This window comes from Meleagris gallopavo, chromosome 5 (assembly GCF_000146605.3).
Source record: "Meleagris gallopavo isolate NT-WF06-2002-E0010 breed Aviagen turkey brand Nicholas breeding stock chromosome 5, Turkey_5.1, whole genome shotgun sequence".
In the NCBI taxonomy this organism is placed as follows: Eukaryota; Metazoa; Chordata; class Aves; order Galliformes; family Phasianidae; genus Meleagris; species Meleagris gallopavo.
The window spans coordinates 3575713-3594597 of record NC_015015.2 but is presented as its reverse complement, the minus strand read 5'-3'; the positions used below and the strand labels follow the sequence as shown (position 1 = coordinate 3594597).

General features: G+C 36.1%; 1 long non-coding RNA gene across 1 annotated transcript in view; it reads right to left on the bottom strand.

The window, feature by feature from the left end:
* LOC104910936 overlaps window positions 1-18885 on the bottom strand; it is a 45351-nt gene that overhangs the window by 7575 nt on the left and 18891 nt on the right. The window contains exons 2-3 of the long non-coding RNA XR_004159797.1: window positions 17025-17134; window positions 12018-12216 (exon numbers count right to left, since the gene is read on the bottom strand). This is a non-coding gene — a long non-coding RNA (uncharacterized LOC104910936). The remainder of the gene's footprint in view (window positions 1-12017; window positions 12217-17024; window positions 17135-18885) is intronic.

Sequence of the window (18885 nt, the reverse complement as noted above, 5' to 3'; positions counted from 1 at the left end):
GGATCTTGAACTCCACCATCTCATGATCACTACAACCCAAACTGCCCCCTACCTTTACTTCCTTAAAAGTCCATCCCTGTTGGTGAAAATAAGGTCCAGTAACACCCCTCCCCACGTCGGTTCCTCCACCACCTGCATCAGAAAGTTGTCTTCAACACACTGCAAGAACCATCTGGACCGTGCGTGCCTGGCTATGTTGGTCATCCAGCAAATATCTGGATAATTGAAGTCCCCCATAAACACCAGTGCCTGGGAACGTGACGCTACATCCAGTTGCTTTTGGAAGGCCTCAGCCGCCTCCTCATCCTGATCAGGGGGCCTGTAGTACACCCCCACAACAGTGTCACCCTTACCAGCCTGCCCCTTGATTCTCACCCATAAGCTCTCCACTGCTACATTTTCATATTCTACTGCACACCAGATCTGAAAACTTTAGCTTACAGGCTTATAGGCTATTCCGAAAGATATTCATTGAGGATATATTACTTGGTCATGTGATAATAAAAATGACTTTGTAATTATCATGACTTGGAGAACGTACTAATATTTGGAAAAATAAAGATCCATCTGTGATGATCCTACTTATGTATCATTTAAGATATATCATCACCCAAGTGGGTACTGAGCAAGCACCGTTTTCTATTATTCCATCAAGCAGATGCCAGTGTGAGCCTAATCTTTTTATGAATAATTCTAATGTTAATTGCTTTTATAATCTTAGAATATACATTGCACAAGTCTTGCAGAAATCAAACATGTACAGGAACTCTTCAAAAGTGATGCATGTTTATAGCACAAAATAATTGCAGTTGAATCGTAAATGCTGCTTAAAGATATGTGAAATCACTTAAAGATTAGTTTATCTTTTATCTTCTGGAAATTGGTTATTTTTAGTAAAAAAAACTTAGTTTTACACTTCTAACACTAATTAGAAGTAATCTTACTTCTAATAACCAGTGGCACTTTTTTTAATCTTACCAAAATCTAGAAATACTATAAATCTAAATTATTTCTCTCTTTTACTTGTCACATCCAGAGATTCACTTTATTGCATCTGTACTTTCAGGCACTAGATGAATGCAGCATCTGAGCAATGCCTATCACATTTGGAAAGGTGGGGCAGGAGGAATTCTCCTCAAGTAGAAAATCAGAGAGTTATTTGAAACGTAAAAACTGTTAAAATGTTTTAAGTAAGAGGCTTAGAAATTTACTAAAGGGGATGTGATTAGTATCTGATTTAGTGGCAACTCACATACACCTCTGCAACAATTGATGATCCCAGCATGCAGTTTCATGGCTTCTACCTCAAATTGAATAATTCTTTTAGTTAATGAGAACTCCACACTGCTACCTTAGGGAATCATAAAAGTCAACACTAAATGATACGTTTTATCTGTAATTCTGAAAGTACCAGTCAGGATTAAACTGTAATCATGACTTGTTATTAGATCAGTGTATTTCTGACTAATGCTTAGCTGTAGGAGGATTTATCACAAGTTCAGTTCCATCTAATGCTTTCCCACTTGGATTACTCCCTGCAGAGCTAATTGGATACCAATGGAAGTTTTCCGGAAATTCAGCCACTGAAGTGGCAGATGAATTTTATCCTGAAAAAAAAAAAAAGCCTACAACCACCAAACCAACCAACCAAATTAACAACAACAACACCAATAATAACAAAAAACCAACCTCTCCAAAGGATCCTTTTCTCACTTCTACCAACAATTTTTGTTTGTATTCATTTTCCTTATTATCTCCTCTCTTTTTAATGACTCAAACCAGAGGAAGTGAGATGTCCTGGGAAAAGACTATCCTTTCAGGGGCGGTGATGTATACGTGCTCCCAGAACATGCCTGAAAAGGAATCTGGGGCTGATACTTTCTAAAATTATGGGTAATACAAGCAACACTCAGAAAGCCCCTACAGAAAGGCCAGACAGGATAAAGACTTGAAAATAAGTGTCCTTACTGCACATATTTGGGTGTTCTCATGTGTTTTGGGTTGATTACAGCTGAAGAAATGAATGAGCAGACAGTAAGCTCAATTTTGCCTGACACTGCAATCTGTATGATCTTGAATTTTTATGGGCTCTGCACATTCAAATAGACTTGAAAAGTACAGCATTTAGATATGAGAGCCTCAATATCCCAAAGACATTTGAAATACAGCTACATTTCTGCCTGTTGTAAAGCACTGCCTACCTGTTATTTGAATTCAAGCTATATTTCACCTAGGTGACGATGGAAATCAGTCAGGTTACATGTTGTCCCAAAACACTGCTAAGCAAGGGCCTTTACTTAGCAGGTTTGAAAAGCTGAATTATTTGGAGCCAGAGCCTATAATTCTAGCATACTTAAATATTACCAGCAATGCATTGAAGTCATGAGAAAGTACTTCATGTAAGAATTTACCTGGTTCCTACTGAGATTAGCTTACTACTGATGCTGTACGTGAAAATATTCTCACTCCATTATGAATCTTTAAATATCAAAGATTAAATTTTATCAACTGGTCTTAACAGATGGGGTACATTCACCCTCCAACAACTAACAGATCAAATATATAAACACTATGCAACAACAAGAAAAAAAAGTCCAAAGGGAGCAGGCTGCCAAATGAGATCAGAGCATTTGAAATGTGATAGGAATATTGTGTTGTTTTTGTTTGAGAAACAAGATGGAAGATGGGACAGACTGAGGTTGATAGGTGAAGCATACATGTTAAGATGAGGTATTTTAAATGGTAATGATATAAAGAAAGGGACAAAAACCCTTTATCTCAGGGAATGAAATTGGAGGAAACCAACTAAGGTAGGAAGAACTCTCACAAAATTGTAATTAAGCAAGACATGAAAAAATAGCAGGACCAAGGGTGTTTATTATAAACACTAGGAGTCCAAAAGCTCTAGCATCAAGAAGAATCATTAAATAAGGATGATGGACTTTTTAAATATGGAAAATAAACGCATCATGAGTTTGGTGGAATAATAAAAAGGGGTGAAACATTATAATAAAAACATTAGAATAAAAGTGTAACTGAAAGCCCAGACTTATTGGCACAGGGAAAAAAACTTTAACTATAATTTTTGGTTGTTAAGTAACGTAAATAAGTAATTGTAATGAAGTGTAGTACAAAACAGAAGGTTTGACAATCAGGAAATTTTGTACTACTGAAAGGTATAATCAGAACAGGACAGTAACAATCAAAATGCAAAGGAACATTAGAGTGGCCCTGAAGATAGTTAACTGATTTATCTGGGGATGTCTACTATCACATCAGATATTAACATGTAACACAAGTATATTTTTAATTCAAAATATGTTTTATGTTTTTTTTTAACTTAATGAGTTTTATGAAATAATTATTAAATAATAATTAAATAAAAAACTAGCGAGAGGAACCCATAGGAAGAGGAATAATCCTTGCTGAATAGCGCACAGCCAATGCTCAAGTACTATTGAATAGCATTGGCTGACAACTAGTGCAGAAGAGGTTGTTCAGGACGTAGTTTACAAAAATCCACTTTGCAGCATTGCTTATATTTGAATACACTGATTTTTGCAGGAGAAAAAAACCTACCTTTAAAGCTAAGGGTAGCTTTAATAATGCTAGCTATGTAAAAATGAGGTAAGTTACAAGAAAAATAAACAGTCAAAGGGTAAAATACTTGTAAGAAATATGGAGTTAGAGTTTCACCACTGTATGGTGAGTATATAGGATTTTAGAAATGAACAAAAATCACCAAGAGTGAGGAAAAATACAAACTGGAAAGAAAAAAAAAACAATCAACTAACCACCATCAACAAAATAATGCTAACATTAGACTGTCAAGAAAAAGTTTTGAGCATCATCTCCTGAAATGAGAACATGAAATAAGTGATTATTGCAGTGAGAAAGTTTTCTAATGACAGAAAATGACTACAGATAATCTAATCTAGAAGCTGAGTGTGAGGAGTCACAGCAAGGTCTCATACTAAATGGCTATTAATAAGATTAAATTGCTTGTCAGTAGTAAATATTGGAAAAAATGTTGAAGGCTAACTGCACATACAGAATGACTATTTCTTGTGTAGAAGATATTGTGAATGAATCTCATCTGAATGAGAAACAAGACTCAAAACAGAGAATGATATAATTTTCTTAAAGGAAAGGAACAGAGATTAATGCATAATATAATGTTAAAAACCATTTCATAAATACACGTATTTCCTTTACACTAAACATAATCCATCCACAAAAACACTCTCGCTAACAAAAGGCATCACTCAGATTTTGATTCTCAGCAGAATCAACAGACACTGTGTGCCAAATGTATAGAGCTGTCAAAGCATTACCATCAGCCCCTCTGCTGTATGTCAGTTGCTTTATTTAGGATGGTAGGGAGAGACAGGGAGATACCCTGAAAGGTAAATTAATTCTAACTTCTGTGAATCTTAAAAATTAATAGAAATCTAAACTTGCAAAGCAGTGTATTTATAGAAAGAATGCAGCAGTTTATATAAGAACTGCATTGATTATGCAGTGGAATGACAAGTTTCACACTGATCAATATTAATAGAACTTCTGAGTTTCTGGCAATCACTTCAGCCATACAACAAAGTTTCTGCTTTGTCATTTGCTTTTATCTCACACTTCTTCCCTGTTTTTCTTACTCAGTTTCACCAAGACACATTACTGGAATAAAATAATTAAAAAAGCTGGAATAAAGTAGTACAAATACTCCTTTAACCAACAGCTTCTAGATCCAGAGCCTTCACCTTGACAACGAGGACAAATCAGTACAGAGCAAATAAAGATTCTGTAAGTTTTCAGCAAGTTGAGGTTTCAAATTGGCATAAATTAGAGAAGCCCCAGAGCCACTGAATTCAGTGACTGAACATATGGCCCAACACAAGCACCATGCAACACAGGACAAGACCACAATGGTATCTTTAGATCTAGAATAGTAAATGCTGCCCTTTTAGCAATTTGATTGTAGCAAGACAAACATCCACATAAGGAAACCAGGAGAGCATTAGCAGCAACTGAAATCCCTGCTGGCAGCTTCAATGGAAGGGCCATGATGAGCTGAGGTCCACCCAGACAGATTAAGGTGTATTTGCAGAAGGACAGGAGGGAAATTAGCACTGCTGCCACTAGTCTCACTGATTTCAGGGATCCACAGTTTCAGTCCAGAGTTTGTAGCCCCAGAATTTTTAGCCAACAGTAATCAGTTTCACTTCCAAAACAACTTCAGTCTTAGAACTGAAAAACGAACAGAGGATTCCTCAACTAGCTTTTATTAGTTATTCCCATCTTTCCCCTCTCTTTATAGAATCACCAATGCATAGATGTTTATGCAATTAGCAAGCAGAGCCATATCACAGCACAAATTACGCAAATACAGAAATATCAGACAAAAATCACACATATTAGTTTCACCAGTTCTGCTATTTTAAAAGCAAAAAAAAGGAAATAAATATGTAGTCACACTGCTTTTTGTCTCATACAATGTAATACAAGACAAAGCAGAAAATAGTGGTCTACAGTTAGACTCTTCTTGAAACAAAATATTTTGAGTTCTTTGTCTATGCTATTATTTTTCATTGGATGATGCACTGGTGTTATCCAAAAGTTAACAGCATGAATGTGTCTGCGTGACAAAAACAAATATAGCCTGAGTCCTGTAGTGGCTTATACCAGAAGTAGTTTGCAAGAGAATGCAAGGCTGACATACACAAATCACAAAATGCTACAGAAATGCATTATTGTGCTCTTCTCTTAACAGAACAAAACCACTATTATCTGGCACTCTCTCTCTCCAGATTAGATTTCGGTGAATAAATGGATGTTTCAGAAAAAACAACCACCACCAACTTGCAGCAGGAGAATCATCATCATCAATCATTTTACTTACTGGCTTGTTTGCCTCATATCGGTGATAATATTGCTGTGGTTTAAGTTGTCCCTTGGCACGAGGCATATGCTGAGTCTATTTGAAGTACCATCACTTTGCACGTTCCTTTTCCAATGCTGTATGCCTGGTTTAAATACAACACTAGAAATCTGACAGATACCTGAAATCAGGGGTAAATCAGTCTGTGTATAAACTACAGCCCCACTGACAGCTGTGGACACTGATAAAGCAAGCCAATGCAGGCTTTTGTCCCCCAGAAAAAGGTGCTTTCTGCTTGTTTCCTAGGCCTCGAGGACACAATTCAAACTTCTTTAAAGTAAATATTATCCTGAGTGGCTATATGTTTAATGTAAATTTCCTTCTATTTATTATTATTATTATTTTTTTTTTTTTATTTTTTTTATTTTTTTTTTTTTAGGAGCTAAGCCATTTCAAATAGCTTCTATTTTTTCTTATGTTGGTGATGAGCAGAGAACTTCTTAAGCAGCACTAGAGCTGGAGCACTATTTAAAGAACATATAAAAAAAATTATATCAGGTTTTTAAAGTGATTAGAAGTTTCACCAACCCAAAATTTAGTATACCATAATGTTTGTAGATAACAGGGTTAAAATTCTGGGAAACCCTGTCTTTTATGGATTGTCTTTCAGTGCATCACAATATCCCTCCTTGGCAGCCAAATAACAGTTACTGAGCAGCTTTGCTCATCATGTGTAAGTGTGCTTTAATTTGTATATATGATGTACATACACTGTTTTTGTTTCTTTCTCTACAAAAGCAGTTTTTCCAATTGATTTAAACCATGTTTTCTTCAGCAAAGACTCACAAAATAACTTTAACTTTCCTTATACTGAGAAGTCTCACACTAGCTTTCATTTGAATTCATGTTTGCAAAAGAAAAGAAAGAATATTATCATGAAATTAGGAGGAAGGTGCTCATTTGTGAGGAAAACCTTAATTTCTAGAAGGCTGATATGCTTGACATGCCTTAGAAGGTTAGAGTGTTTCAGAAGTTATCAGATATATTAGAGAATAGCAGACAGCTGACCTATTGAAAAATATATGGCAGTTACGTTTATCACATCGCTTCTGTTTTATGATAGAATTCAACTCTCATAAGGATTCAGTATTTTCCCTTGCAAATATTTCAGTTCATAGACAGTAAGTGACCCATATATGCAAGCAGAGCAATCGTGCCAGAAGTCTATTACAGTAAAGCTATGGAACTCACAGAATGAAAAGCAATTAGGTATAAGAAATAATGAAAAGTTTAAGAAGGCTGAAGGAGAAGAAAAGGATGAATATAAAGTTTTGGAGCAAAAAAGCAAGAACCTCTCTGTGAATCCTGATAAGTTTTTAGGTAAAAGTAAACAAGAACACTTAAGCTCGTAATTTTGCTTGAAAGCCATTATATCTTGCAGTCACAGTGACTCCCATTTGCCCCAACACTGACTCTAGAAAGAACTCACTGGAATAAGCTAACGTGCAGAATACAGCATTTCTGACTCATTCTCACATAGTGTTTTGTGATACAACACTGATTTTTAGATATATGGAGTAACTAATAAGGTCATTTATACTTTTTATTGTGTGCTGCTGTATAAATAAAGCAGTGTGCAGGGTCATTCCACAGCTATCTTATAAATTAAAAATACCAGGACCTTAAGGTCATTTGTAGAGCTTTTAAGAAAACATCATGGAAAAGAATAAATTTTAGATTTTGTCACCTGAAGTTTCTCATTAGTCTGTGATCACGCTGTGACAGAAGTGTAGAAGTTATTATGGAAAAAAAAATATCTATCCATCCTCTCACCTCACGTGCATTATCTATGTTCTGTGGTGCCCAAAGGTACTAGTCAAGATTGAAAGCTAATTGTTCCTAGAGCTGTAAAAACAAGAAGTGAGACAGTATTCCTGACAATAATCTCAATGGGAGATTACACCCAGGTTGCTTTGAGGCTGTTGGCAGAACCAAATCTTAAGGAGATTAGATGAAATGAATGTTGGAGCCTGGTGCAATAATACAGCACACAATTTCCAGGTACGTGGCGTACGTGACAAAGGAGTAAAGGATGAAACAGGTTCAAGGTTAAATCCGATTAAACTGTTCTGGTCCTACACACTGAGGGACAAGTAATATCAACCCACTAGTAGTCTTCCATCACTAGAAGTCTTCCATCAAGTAGGTTTACCTGAAAGAAGGCAGTGAAACAATGCAGGGGCAAAAGTATGTAAATAGATTAAGAAAATTGTTTTAGTAGCTGAGTGACATCTCAAGAGGATTACAAAGATAATATGGCAAAAATATAACCTACCTCAGTTAGACAACGGTTTTCCTTCTAAAAAAAAAAAAATCAAGCATACCCTCAGTCAGGCTTCGTATCAAGGGCTACTGCCCAGATAGGCAGACTAAGTTTATGTATTCTACTCTGCCTGAACTCAACACCTAGTAATGGGGCATAGAGTTTAGAGGACAGTTGGTTTAAAACCCTAAGTTAGTATGGTTCTTTAGAATAGAGAATGTCATCAGCACTATCATCCTTAGGCATCATACTTGGCTGTTATCTTTGATTAATACAGTTAAGTACCTTGCAACATTAGTCCAGGGCAAAATTAGTTAAGTGAATTTGACACAGAATAACAGAAATTTGTTTTGTTATTTAAGAACCTTGAATCATGAAGGGGCAATTACAGCAATTGAAATCCACTGTAGCTTTACTATCATGAGTATATACTTATTAGACTTAAGAAAATAGATGTACTCAGTTAAACTGTATGGACAAAACCATCTAGTAAAATTCACTATTTTAAATTAATTGTTATTCTTCTAAGCCCTTACATGCGTTCTGTGAAGTTTGCATATTAGATTTTACTGAAGAGATTTAGATGAACACAAACATAAAAAGCTATATTTTGGAAGACTGATTTTACCTTCCTTTGTATTTTAATGTTATTCAGTTCTAGGCAAATCATACCAGCTATATTATTCATATGTCTGGAAAACAGAGCCACAAAGGAAAAAAAAAATTGCTTTCGTGAGGTTTGAAGGGTGAAAAGTTGGTGTTGATTATAATGTCATTAAGCTTCACTTTGAAACCATACCCAGCTCTTGCCTGACATTCTGTATTTCAATAAATCCCTAACTTGTACCCTAAGACACTTGTCCTCTCAAGGCTTAAGCATGATTGCATTGTACACCTCATACACATGAATGACACAGAACAATTCTGGTTTCCTGCTTCCATCTTTCAACCCTATTTAAAGGTGTTAAGTAGAAAAAAAAAAATCACAGATCTCTAGTTTTTTGTTTTGTGTTTTGCTAGGCTGACGTTATTTGGCTCTCATGTTATAGCTGGCTTTAACCCCAATAAAAAAATCTGCATATGAGATTGTTTTATCTGGCATGAAATTATCGAGGACAACGTAAATACTGACCCTAAGTATTAGTAAAGAACTTGCCCCGTCTTCCAGATGGCAAATTAATTTGTTTAACTTGTTTTTCTCTTGCTTGTGGCAGTGTTTGTTGATGTTTGCATAAGTGTAATATCAGTGCAGTAAAGCATTTATAGAGCTTATTTCAAAGCTTGTGTTACAAGTAGGCAAAAAGCAGTTTACGATGTAAGTGAGCCTTCTGGCACCAAAACCCATCTGACTGTCAACCACTGAATTTATCCGAAAGGATATGTCTGGCCTTTGGAAAAGGTTTAGAAAGTTGAGAGGACAGCAATAATAGTGTATAACAGAGCAGTGCAGTTGCTTTGCAGGCAGGGCTAATTTCATTATGCCTTTTAACTCATGAAGATAAGAAGTTTAACGAGGAAAAGCATGAGAGATACTAAGAGTACATTTTTTTTTTTCCTGAAAAAAATTGAGGCCAGGAATGATCTTGAAATTATGTTGATAAAAGAAGTATGTGGCTTAGTGAAATAATACATCTAGGTAAAAAAAAAAAAAAGTAATCCTAATACATATGCATCTGAGGAGAGATTGCCAAAGGGAAGCAGCAGTGCTGCTACAAAAGGTACAAAATACGCATTTCTGTATTGTGGGATCAACCTGGCTCCCATTCTAGTACTGTATGCATAATTCATATATGTTCTCTAATCAGAACAGAGGTGGTCTACTAAGCCAATCAGGGAAGTAGTGTTTGTTCTTCAAAAGATGATTAAAACCCTGCCAGCTGAATGGGGGTCCAGTCTACAAACATGTCTAGCATCAGCATTGTAAACAAACACTTCAGATTAAACCAGTTTTGGCTTAACTCCAGAATGTCCTGCAGGGAAAGTCGGAGCACCATCAGCATCTCAACACATTCTCCAGTTCCCATTCATGAGGTTTGTATCCATAAAAGTAAAAGCAGCACAGTTTAACAGAAAGACCTCAAGTGTTCCATTTTTAAGTACAGTGTGCTCAAACTACACTTCAGCTACATCAAAATCACAGGCAGAAATGAGGGCAGAGAACATGAGCTTGTTCAAAGCCATTCTCATAGGCATTCTCACACCATGTGGTATGTGCCCAGAACTATATTATTTAGCTTAGAAAAATTAACACAAATACTCAAAAATCCACATCATATGCACCAATTGATAATATGGTCACAATAACATGTGATCATAAACTTATCACAAAAAGACAAACTGAAAGAAGTTACAAATACTAGAGAAATTTGGTTTGCTAATAGAGGAAAATATCACTACTTTTAAAGAGACAATTACACAATCAAAAATTTTAAGACATGGTTGCCTGTAGAAAAAGAATAGAATTAATAATCAAACGTCCCTTTTGGTTACATGGCAAATGACAGGGTTTGTATCAACTTTAGAAATGCTCAGGCTCAGTGGAACCATGCTTCTCATTACACCTAATTTTCCTTAATAGTAATTGCTATTCTAATAGGTATTGATCTGTAGTGCTCAGTTCGTGTAAGATCAACACTTGGTCCTTTGCAATGAAATGACTACTCAGTGACTTGGATGACATAAATATCAACTTTATTTACTTGTGGCTGATAATATAAAGCAACAGCATTTGAATGAAGCCTGAAGTTCAGTGTTTAGAGTATGACAGGTTTTTGAAAGGAAGCAAAGAAATGAGGATCCCAAACTTGAAATTCCCTGATGTTCCTTTAAACAGTCCAGCCTGAAAACAACTATGCAAAGCTACCAATAAGTAAAATTAATTGAAACCATTGGTGTTCAGCTACCAGATCTGGTCTAGTCATGCTTACTAGGAACATACATCTATGATACACTCAAGTACTACCATTAATTTAATCAAAAGTAATATTAAATTCAGCATCAGGTTACTTGTCTTTAATTTGAAGAGAATAGTTTTTGAAAAATGCCTCATCTTATTTTGGATTTGCTTTCTAAGCATGAAGACCTACAAGCAACAGTCTAGCAGCATCAGCACCTCAGCTCCACATGGGAAAAGTAACTTCATTTCTGCACTAAGTGTTTTTTGTATAATTATGTCATGAAGGAAAGGATGAGCTTTCCAAGTGTGGACCTTTCTTATATTGGATGTTAATAAGAAACTGTTAGTTTAAAACAGCAGAGATATATTGCATAGCACAGAATTACTCAAAAGGTGAATCTGTGGAATGAGGTACAGAGCACAGACACAACCCATTAAGAGCAGTTGTAACAGTAATTCCACTAGTTTCAGCTGAGTTGAGTCTACTTAATTTCGGTGGTATCTTTGAGAAAAACGGAAAGAAGAAAAAAATAGAAGCCTAGACTTTTCTGTCAGTATTCAAGAAGGGGGAAAGAGATTGAAAACTGGCTTTTCTACAGCAAGGTTCGAGCAAAAAGTTTTACAAGGAAGGCTAAACTACCATATTTGAGGATTTCACTCTCAACTACTTAACCACACCAAGCAATAGACAGAGGCCACCTGCTTATGAATCAAATGAACCCTGTACTTTAGTTTACATCCTTTACATCTAAGTGCTCCTTAGAATTAAGTCTGTGTCTGAAATACACAGCTAGAAAACAAAGAAACAACATTGAGTCACCTGGTTACCATCCCTCAACAGATGTAATTATTGTTGGTAATTCATAAAAGCATTTATTTTAATAGCAACACCTCAGACCTATTATTAAAAAAAAAAATCTTACCTCCAAAACTTCTGTGAGGTAGATATTGAAGCTCAAAATTAGGAATTGGAGTGTCAAATGTCCCAAAGTACAATTCTGTTGTAATACCAGTTCCATAACCTTGGAAGCTGCACTATATCACTGTAGCTCTGTGTAGCTTACTCAAAAACAGATTGCTTAGAGGTGGATTACTCAAACATCAAAGTGCTCTCTGTTGTACCTGTGTTAAAGATAGGCAACAGTTTTAAATGTAGCATTTAAAACACACAATATAAACACTAATGATATAAGGCTATTAAGTATCTAGATGTTCAAATAAGGTAGTCTAAATGCTTCAGTATCTAAAACAGAAAAAATAAAAAGAACCCTATCATTTTACTCACTGAGATGCTGTCTGGACTCTACTGAAATAGTACAGCAATCTGCAAAGTGTTTCTTCCAGTGAATGCAGCTATTTCCACAGCTACAGCCTTCAAAATCTGCTTGTACTCGTTATTTTCTTAAATAAGCAAGCATTTTTCTTGGATATAATGTTAAAAAAGCCAGCTATAAACAGCATCACAGAACAAAGACAAATTAGAAGAAAAAAACTAGAAGCCTTTAAGAACAGAATCTAGAACATGGCATGATACATCTACCTTGAGAAGCCACAGAAGTGTTATTAGCTGACATTTGCCTAATACTGCCCAATATTACTATTCAAAGACAGAAAAAGATTGGTGGATAAATCTTGCATGTAAATAGATCTACTCAGATCAGTCAGTTCTCTTTTCAGAAAGATGACAGCATTTGCCCTACACGTGCCACCACTCTTAAAGGACTTGGATGTGAAATTTTGCTTTACTGCAACTGAATGATTATGGTGAAATACAAATTTATGAGAGCTAAAATAATGCCTCCTGTTTCATGATGTTGGTAGTATGGCAGTAGATGTTGAACTTGCCCACACATTACTTCTTGTTGCTATGTGACAGATGGCATCAGAAAGGCACTCTGGCAGAATGGTATCTGACATGGAAGCGTGCATGAAGCAATGGTGTGTCACTCAATTTCTCCATGCAGAAAAAAATAGCACCTTGTTCATAAACACTTGCTGAGCTTTTTAGGAGACCATCCAGTGGATGTGAGCAGAGCAAAACAGAGAGCAGTGCATTTCATTAGCAGTGAGTGGGTCACCTCAACCGATACAGATTGTTATGAGCAGGCTCTTGTTCATCACTGGTGAAAAAGCATAGCTCCTGACAGTGACTACATTGAAAAATAGGTCTTACAGCAGATAATTTGCTCTATCAAATTAGTGTTATTGTCCTTATTGTATCAGATGTAGCTTCCATGAAAATGATCAGGATGTATTTTTAGAGCAACCTTTGTAGATGCAGCCCTGGACAATTCCTTTTTACTCATTGTGATCCAGGCAAGCAAAAAGGTTGGACACCCATGCTCTGTTCCCTATGCTAAAATGTGGTTACCCTAACCAGTGTTTCATTATTTGCCTGCTCCATGCAGTCTTCCCACCAGTAACCCCAGTTCTGAACAACTTACACGCTGCTAACGCATAAAAGAGTCAAGATGTCTTCTTAATACATGGAATTAATTTTTCTACGATCTTATCTTAGCTGGATAAGAAACCTATAATAATGCAAAGCCATTTTGGCAGTCATTCAGCATGTACACTTGTAATGTTAGGAGCATGTTCTTCAGAAGCAGCACAACGGCATTCCAAACAGGTTGTTCAAGAAGTGGAAATTTAGACTGTTGGAAAGCAGAGGTCAGCAACTGATACCACCTAGGATCATAAGACACACCATTTTTTTTTTTCTGACTTTGTCCCATATACAAAGTGAAAAAATACTCTTGAGAAGAAATCAGAGTGGATGATCCTCTAGCCCAGCTTAAGCCAATGCCAGCAAGTACCCTGCTGTTACATGCTCTAAGGTGCTTCTGCGCCAGGAGGAATCTTAGACTGGCCCCCAAATTCAAAACAGAAAGCTCAGAAAGTACTGCTTACATCTACTCACAAAGCTATGCACTGAAGAGGGGAGGAAGATTTCCTCATTTATAGTAAATACATTAATAGTTACGGAGATTATTATATTCCTGCAAGGAATTTCAGCCAAAGATTTTAATATAGTCCTGCCACTGGCTCTGCCTTCCCCACTAACTGACCCTCCAAAAAAAACCTCCTCTCAACCTGGCATGTGTTCAAAACTGCTGTACAAGTGTGAGGAGGAAAAAAGAAAACTGTCTTTGACGGTATCAGTCTTAGCCTTACAATTATCTGCAATTTTTGAACCATTCATCTTACAGGCCTGTATATTTATCTGCAATCAGCCTGCCACTTGTGAATGGAAGGCACTAATGCACTGGCTTTTGTTTTTACTTCTGCTGTTGGAGTGTATGTTTCACTGGACTCATCGGTTTGATTTCATTTTAGTGATTTAGTCACCAAGCATAAGAGGTCCCTTTTCTGAGAAGATCTAACAAGGTCCCAGATGCTCATGGCATGAATAAAAGGTATTATGATCATAAATAAGGAAGTTATTGGCAGTAGAACATCCAGACTTCAATTTTTAGCCACATTATTGTGTCCTTTCAAGGAAAACTTGCACTGCTTTTATGAATGGAAGGGTTAGTGGCACAGTCTGTGGCTATTAGTCCTACTTGCTTATTTTAGCATTTCAAAGTTCATCCTGATTTTTCTGTAATCCAGGAAGACACAGCTTGTGAATTTTTCACGCAGCATGAATCTTAATACTGATGTATCTACAAACTACTTCTCTGCAATCAATTATAACCTTTTCTCCTCTAGTAATCTGTTCAGTCCTCAGGTTCCTAAAGATCTCCTCCATGTACATCACTGGCATTGAAAGGCTTGCCTGAAATACCAGGTTTCTTCACTATTCTGAAACTTTTAATAACAACTTCTTCAGTAGAACATGTGCCTGAGAAGAAAGACCTGATGCTAAAGCAGAAGATGAGAGAAAGTATGAGGAAGCCCACCTACTCATGGTCAGCCTTCATTGTGAATTTCACAATCCCCATTTCACAACAGCTAGCATATATAAGGATTAAGCTTTTCCCTTGGTCCATAAACAGCACAGAAGTGTGAATAATGCAAGTCCAATTTTGCTTCTTGTAGAAGCAGGTAGATAGTTTAGGAAGACATTACATCCAATACCATTGGCAACAAACACCACATCTAACAGAAATATTGCTTTTCTTCTTTGTTTTATTTTCCCCCCCCCCCACTTAGTTTTTAGCATCTTGACTTAGTGGACTTAAGTGTGCTTGATTTCTACTACTCTACATTTGTGCAGGAATGCAGCTGTTCTGTCATTACTTTCCTGCTGTTTCCCCTGAAGACATTCTTTTATACAATAAAATTCTGCATGAAATTTTTCTTTTACTTGAATCGATGAGGGAAAAGAGTAAATAAGTTGCAATTTCCTTTACCCAGCACAAACCAAAACTTCATCATGGACAATTTACTTTGTGGAAACTGCTAGTGTTCTCAGTTTTCATCCTTTCACTATACATGAAAACTAAATGACAAGTGGCAGAGAAGGAAAAAAAAAACACCTTAATCTCATGCTTTCTCACAGGTGCAATTCAACAAGATTTGTCTAAAAGCAGGAGAAATATTTACAGTTGCTTTAAAGAAAACCATTTTCTCTGGTATTTTAGTGCATTACAGAACTGGTGTCTACATTCACAGGACGTTACGTTTTGAAAGCATAGTTGTTCAGATCAGAATGCAGTGCTCCTCCAACCCTAATAAGACTATGGCATATTATAGCCAAAAAAGTCAAGTTTCAAGTATTCATAGACCATTTTCAAACAGATAAAGATACGCAAATAGTAAACGTTATATTCATATAATAAAGCTATATCTGTTTCTGAGAAATTCATAAGGAAACAGGGAGAAACAATTCATTGAGGTTGCTATTCATTTTATACTTAACCTTAAAATATAAAAACTAATAGATGTCATAGTGCCTCATTATAAGCAATTTAAATAGATATACTCAACAGAAACTTTCACAAAGTTGCAAGACAGTGAAGACTTGTGAACTCACCGACTTCACATGAACTAGCAAAAAGGAATAAACTTCAAGCTTTACTTCTCCCCATTTATTACTGTACAACAGCAGTGGGTACACGAGATACATTTGTCACTGGTACAGTGAGAACATAAGGACAAGCAAAAGCTATAAAAATCAAGTTAATAACTTTTTTCAAATGACAAGCCCATCAAATTTTGAATCCATTTCATTCACATTTTAGTGTTGATTAAACTTTTTATTCTACTGAATTTCTCATGTAATTTTTGTGGACTCTAATAACCTATCGTTGCAAAGGTGCAGAAATTAAAGGCCTTGTTTTGACTGAGCTGTCACAATCCTGTCACAATTGCAACAAAAGTGAGAAAAGCAATTTATCTGCAAACTAGAAGCTAAATACCTTCACATAAGTGGAGCTGGAAAATGCACCATTATTTTAAGGTGTAATTTTATGTGAATGTATAAGGACAACACAATAGAATTAATTTCTTCACAAAGAGCAGGAAATAAAAGAAAGTAAAAAAGAAACATAGAAACAAGAAAAACATAATAATATTCCCTTCCTGCCTGGGTTAAATTCTTGCCATTCATATAAATAGATGCTGCTAGATATCTAGTGATTTATTCATCAGCATTATGCCATGAGGGTAGTTTCATTAACAGAGGCAAAGCCAGCAATACCTGCTAGTGTCACTGTTAGGCAAAGGAATGTATCTGAAGACTTGGTTGAGATTTGTTTTTTTTTTGAGGACTTCCTCTTACTGCTAGACAGTGAATTCAGACTAATTTCTGAGGTTATATTGTTCTTCCTCTCTGGTAGTAATTTTTGGCTTTCTATTTACACTTTACAGGTTTACGTCTTCTTAGCTAGGAGAAGCAAACTGAAAATTCCAATAAAATCATATATATATGCCATGCTACTGTCCAAAATGCTAGGCTGAACAACAAAAGATTATCTGAAACTTACTCACTGATTTTATTTCCAGTCCATACACAGTGAAGCAGACACAATAAAACATGCTGAGGATCAGGGCTGAAGAATCACATCAAGATCCAGTCTTATGAAAGATTAAGAGTCTGCAAATGAAGATGCAGTGTTTGTTAAGGACTTGGGATAATAAATGGAATTATTTACAAAGAAAAACGATCCATCAAAAGCACGTAAAGTTGAAATTATGTTTCAGTGAAGACCAGCTCTTCTGTGTAATGCTGTTGAATACAGCAATATATTCTGTTTTGATTGTAGGTGGAATTGGAAGGCATGATCTACACTTGGAATGGGTTCAGCAGTTTGTAAAACACTACTTTAAATACTTGTTTTGTTTTTAGTTATTTAAGTGAAATTTGGCATTTTAGGCTATTTTAAAATGGTGATATTCCATTACAAAATGCAGTGGACGGAGCCCATAGAATTCGGATATTCTGTATGTTGTAGCTAATCTAAGAGAAAGTAGTAAAATCTCCTGTTATCTTTTCCCCTGTAGAACACCTCTGGCACCAGTGTCACCTGAGGTTCCAGGAAATGATGAGGGGAGAGCCACTAATGATAAATGATCCTGCAAGTCCTGTCTATCTACAACTACTGCTGCTTAAGTGAGAAATCTGCAGATAGAAGATTTCCTGGAAAGGCCATGAAGGTCAATTAGACTTTTGGGTGAAGCGTATGGATGCAATTCCTCAGCAATTCTGTTAGGTTTCCCCACATTAACACCATTGTGTCTGCAAGGAAGATAAAATTAATCCCCAAGAGCTTAATAAATGAGTTCTTAAGGGATATGCTGGCATCCTGCAGGTCCAAATCCTCCAGCATTTTTTTTTTTTTTTTACTTAGACTATATTCACTCGATTCTCAGGGGAAAACCTCTGAGCAGAAACTCATCTGTCTGTCACATTTTGACAGTCCTTGACTCTACCTTGGCTTCTGTTGGAAAGCTAATATTGCCTCTCTAAGTGAAGATGGAAACTGTCTACCAGAGAACCGTAGAGCCATACAGGCTGCAACACACCTGACAGTTTGGTCTCTAAAGTGGTGAATTTGCTAAAGGATGAAAGAGGAAAAAAAAAAATCTATGTTGCAAGAGTTGCACTGTTAGTTTCAGTGCAACTTAAACAGAGTTTCTTAAAATAAAGCTTGAATTTAGAGATTCTGTGCATGAGCAAGCACAACACCTGGCAATATAAGGACTACTTACAGCTGATTCTAAACAAAATATTGTTTATAACTTTTGGAAAAACATTAAAAAATTCTCATATACCATAATAGACCTCCCTGAAGTGTACTAGCTTTTCTTAAATTGATTTTTTTCCTTTGTTTCTGCCAAAAAAACTCTCAAGAAAATTTACACTTATTACTCTGTGTTCAACCATCACAACAGGGAGATGTGTCAATAAACAGTGCAAACAGAATAAATATTTAGTTCAGACCTTCTACAAACATTTCACATTCTCCATCACGGCTATTTTTTCTTGTAATCTTTAACTTATGTTTGCTGGTGGGAAGTTACACTATATTGTCATCACAAATATAATGCATTTTAATGCCAGCAAGTGGAATTATTGATAGCTCTGTTGAGCAAGGATTTGGCAGGTAGAGAAATGTTGAGCCAACTAATCTTACTTTAGACTAGCAAGGTATAACACCACATTGTGCCTCTCTATGGTTCTGTTATCAGTAGTGAATTGCTATTCATATTATTTGATGTATTTATTATCCAGTGGCACTCACAATAATCATTTCAAAATAGCAAACGCACACTCATAAGCAGAAACAACTGCTGCCAATTCTGGGCCCTAGTAACAAGTAACACAACATTCCTTTCCAGAAAAAA